Source organism: Excalfactoria chinensis, chromosome 4, assembly GCF_039878825.1.
Source record: "Excalfactoria chinensis isolate bCotChi1 chromosome 4, bCotChi1.hap2, whole genome shotgun sequence".
Lineage (NCBI taxonomy): Eukaryota > Metazoa > Chordata > Aves > Galliformes > Phasianidae > Excalfactoria > Excalfactoria chinensis.
The window spans coordinates 50,896,498-50,901,537 of NC_092828.1; the positions used below are offsets into that span (position 1 = coordinate 50,896,498).

At 37.5% G+C, this 5,040-nt stretch overlaps 1 long non-coding RNA gene across 1 annotated transcript; it reads right to left on the reverse strand.

Annotated features, from left to right (window-relative positions):
• Positions 1-348: 348 nt before the first annotated feature.
• Positions 349-4,788, reverse strand: LOC140251019 (uncharacterized). Its single transcript, XR_011903358.1, has 3 exons — positions 4,659-4,788; positions 2,737-2,898; positions 349-440 (listed from the first exon to the last, which is right to left on the reverse strand). It is a non-coding gene; the product is annotated as an uncharacterized lncRNA (long non-coding RNA).
• Between the last annotated feature and the right edge of the window lie 252 nt (positions 4,789-5,040).

Here is a 5,040-nt window from a genome sequence, read left to right on the forward strand (position 1 = left end):
TCCAAATTCTTCCATGGATAAGTTTTAACATCACAACAAGCAATCTATTTTCATCAGAGCAATCAAATTTTTTTCAGTATTAAAACCTTCTATTCTTCTGTTTTCTCCTCCAAGGTTCATGGAATAATTTAGGATGGAAGGGACCTCCAGAGCACATTTGATTCAACTCTGTTGAAAGCAGTTTATTCAGGACCTAGATTAGCTGCACTTTGAATGTCCTAAAGAACGGAGATTCCACCTACTCTCCAGCCAATTTTTTCCTTTTATTTAACTACTCTGACAGTATTTTTTCCTAATAACAATTCCCCTTCTTTCAAATGGTTTTGCCTCTTATTAATTGCTACATACCTCCAATAAAAGTTTGCCTCTGTTTTCTCCAAAACCTGCCACTGGATAGCTGTAGAAAGCAACAAAGTCTCCCTTTAGCTTTCTCTTAAATGCTGAAAAAAATAAAAATAAAAAAATCAGCATCCTCAGCCTCTCCTTATACTTATACATGTGTTCATTCTCTGACCATCCTGGTAGCCTTCCCCAGGACTTACTCCAGAACTTTAATGCAAGGCCAGACCTCCCGGCTCATGTTCTCTTTGTCCATAAGAAGTGCCAGATCCTTTCTGGCATAGCTGTCACCTAACCCTAAATAAATCAACAAAATTAAATCAACCAACCACAGAGCGTTAACTACACTTAAAACATTAAGAAGGTATTTTGGATGAGAGTTCCTAGTGTTTTGCTTTACCGTTGTCTTAGAACTCTATTATTTTGGTTTTATTTTTACTAAAGAACTTGAATTTTGAAGCAGAGGTCTCAAATTGTAAAAAGATGAATGGACAAAAATTCAGAGCCTTACAAATGTCCTTAGAATATACAAACTATAATTTTAGCACTGTTATGTACGTTACTGGGGCTATGCTGCCATTACATGACCAAAAAATGAATCCAGTATCTTTACTTCTCAGTCTAATGTCAGATCTTAATAATCTCATTTTTATGGAAAAATGAATGGACTCAATGTGAGTAATAAATAAAAGCAATTTACAAATAGCTTTGGGTTGAAACCAAACTATTTAAACTGTTGTTTAAAAAGGTCGGCTAACCAATATTTATTACAGTCAAGGGACTCATTAGCTTACATAATACTAAGACACAGGAGGAATTTATAAAGAAACTTTTAAAAGAACAGCCTTCTGGGGAAAGGTTTCAATTGCCCTCATACAAACTGAAAGGAAAAAAAAAAAAAAGAGAAAGTTTCCATCAGTCATTATAAATTTAGGAAGCCCTTTCAATGTGCTTTTAAAATCATCTTAATTGTATGATATTTCTCTATCAGAAAAGACTACTTATTCTCCTAGCTTGTTATGGAACTGCATGTTCTGGAACAAATATGTTCTCCAAAACAGGTAACTAACAAAAAACTCCATGCTTATAGTTAAACTAATAGACCCAGATGCTGTTCATGTAAACCTCTGACCAGCTCCTAAGGCGCACCTAGCACTACTTATCAAGTTTAACCAAACGTCTCAGACCTTGCTCCCAGAGTCAGTGACAGTTCAGACTTCTTTCAAAGTGTTGAAAGGCTAAAGGAATTCAAAAAGCTTATGGCACTGAAGGCAGGATACCAAAAGTTCTTGACATTTATTTTTCAACATAAGATGCCTTATTACCATCATATTTTCTTATCTTCCAATATTTTGTTCTCCTATTGTTCTGAAAACAGAGCTGTAAGTGCTTGGCAGACTATTTCCCAGTTAACTCAAAACACAGAATCACAAAATGATTTGGGTTGGAAGGGACCTTACAGATTATCCATTTCCAACCCCCTGGTTGCCACCTGCCAGATCAGGCTCTCCAGGGCCCCATCCAACCTTACCTCAAACACCTCCATTAATGGGGCAGCCACAGCTTCCCCAGGCAGCCTGTGCCAGTGTCTCACCACCCTCTGAGTAAAGATTTTCTTCCTTGCATCTACTTTATATCTATTCTCTTTCAGTTTAAATCTGTTATCCTTTGTCTTGTTGCTACACTCCCTGATAAAACAGTCTCCCTCCAGCTTTCTAGTAAGCTCCCTTTAGGGGGGCCTAAACTGTACTTATTTCAGCAGGCATAAGCGATTCGTGCCAGAACTGAACATATATAGAGATTTTTAAACTGCTATCACCCTCAACAAATTGACATCACAACAGCACCTCTCATACCATAAAATTTTACATGTCATCTTCAGATGTCAGATATCAGCTTAAAAGCATGAACAGATATAATATCTAATACACCCTGGATGGACATCCTAGCATATCAAATACAAAAAATGAGATACTAAGTTAACACACTTTAAAAGTATTAACAGCTTATATCAATTTTCATAAATACATGCATTTAGATCCCTTTATGTAGAAATTTTTATATATCTGTATTTCTAAAAAGGCACAGAATATTTTATGTGTAAGCTCACGACTTCTACAACAAACAGCACACTTAGGTAACTAGCACATGTGGGCAACTGCATGGAACGAGGTAATTAATACCAATTTAGAAAGACGGTATGTAAGCAATGTTGTGGTACATACAACCATTTGTGGAGAATATCAGTGTGATTTTATACATATTTCACTTTCAACCAGTTAATGACCTATTCTTTTAATAGCAACCCTATCATTCTGAATTCTAGTGCTAGTCTGAAAGAACCACAAAGGTGTACTCTTAACTCAGGGTAGTTGTTTTGAAACTGGGCTAACTTACCATGAGGCAGTACAAGTAAGAACTTGCAAGCCAGTAGTTTCCATTGGGCAGCTTGCTCCCTCTGTGTTAACAGCACTTGTGAGTCTGCACCACTGACCTCTGTGAGTGAATCACTTTTTCCACTGGATGACATCTTGTGTACTACAGGTAGTGATGCAGCAGCTCCATGTAAAAACACCAGTATCAAGAGTACATTGAGAGGAAGCAACATACTACTTGATAGAAAGGATTTTTCTTTTACTTTTTTTTTAAGCCACAATGAGGAATAATTTGCAGTTTATGGGTGAGAACATTCCAAAAATGAGATGTTCCAAACATTTCTTCAGCAACAACAACAACAACAAAAAAAAAAAAAAACATAGCATGCCAGCTCTGGTTGCTAAATTTCAGCTGGGTATAATTAGAAAAGCCTCACATGTGGGAACTCAGGAATTAAGTTTGCTTAGCAAAAATGCAGCAATTCTGCAAACACTTCTTCTCTAAGAGGTTTTAAAGTCCCTCACTACCACAGTTGTTTATTTCCATCTTTATAAACTACAACAAACCATTTTTTTGTTCTAGGCTTGTCTTAACATCCTGTTACAAGAAAGGCTCACAGCCTCAGAATCATTATTTTGGTCTTTACAATCGCATCTTTTGTTAGGATCAACTTTTGCAGAGAGCTTAACTAAAAGCATTTTCCACCTTCATAAGTTCCTTGCTGAAAATCAAGGTGTGCCTCTCCTGAGTGCTGTTCTTTACTCAATAAAGTTCATCTGACGTCCACAGCAAACTACTGGCACTCGGCAGAAATTACAAGTGAACCGCTCATACCAGCACCAAATGAAAGCAGTATATTAGGACTACTTTGCATGCATTATGAATTTCTTATTTGCCAGACAAAGGCATAATTGATAGTACCAGTTAATGATATACGTATGTCCAAGTTTTTAATATGCCATTAGCAACAATGGCGGGTAAACTAAAAGCTAAATTTAACAATAGTAAGCAGCGCTGTCTTTTAAAATTAATTAAAAGACTTTAAATAGTTTTGGAGTTTTAATAATGAAACTGGAGTTCTCACTAGAACTGCCTGCCAAGAGAATCACAGAACCTTAACTACTGCTGTTTATGATTTCCATATTCCAATAATTTTTCTGTAATAAAGCCACAAAACCACCAGACATTTATTCCTATTGGCTTTTCTAGAGTTCACAGATCCATCAAGCATCATCTTCAGGAAATACGTTGTTCCTCTTTGACATCATTAGCCTACTTTATGTTCTCTTCAACCTTTTAAGGAAGAAGAATTTGGTTACAGATGAACGCTTCCGCAAGTCACATTTCTTTGTCATTACAGTGTCAGTGCACCATATGTAATCTAGGAACTTCTTCAGGATAAGCCAGAAAGCAGATGAATATATTCTGCAGAGGGTCCCTCCTGTGGACCTAGTCCACACAGTGCAAGTCTGCATAATCCTTCCCTCACATGTATTCCACATGGATAATTCTACATCATACACATGAAAACAAGACAAAGAAACTTATCTAAGTAATTTGTTCCAGTTTGCAACCATGACCACTAAAAAATACAGTCGTATATCTCATCTGAATTCCTTTGACGAGCTTTGAGACACTAACTGCTGCTGTGTCTGTCTCTATGTCAAAGACTTCTGCTCATCACCAACTTAAACTTAACTTGGAAACTTCCTTTCTTTCTTAGAAAATCAAATGACTGATGGAAAACTATGCCTTCCTGTAAAATGTTTTCCACTTCTAAGTTTATTATGATACTATTATCTCCTTCTGTGGAAATGTAAGTTTGCATTTGATGTTAATCTTCCCAGTTCTACAGGATCATTCTCTCCCTCCTCTTTCCTGCTGCTGTTCCATACTTAAAAAAAATTAGGAAATCCACCACCCACCAGCCATTGTAGACTCACTGTGTAACACTATAACATGATAGAAAGTACAACAGCAACGTAGCAAAGTCTTCAGCTGCAGCAAATGAGGAGAAGCCCAAATGCAGTAACCATAGATGCAGAAATAGAGAGGGGAGGGGGAGGGGAAAGCCTCAGGTACACAGAAATCACCAGAACAAAACACCCTTGCTTCCACTGCCAACCCTTAAATGAAATCTGGAAAGGGTGTATCCTGGCTCCACCTCTTCTGGTCACTCAGGTTTATCACATGCACCTGAGCTCCCCTGGGTTGGCCTAGCCTTCCCACCAGGTGCTCCATCACTGGTTCAAGCTGCAACTTAACATTTCTGCTACACACTGCAAGTCTCAACACTTGTCTCACTACAATGGCATAGTATCGACT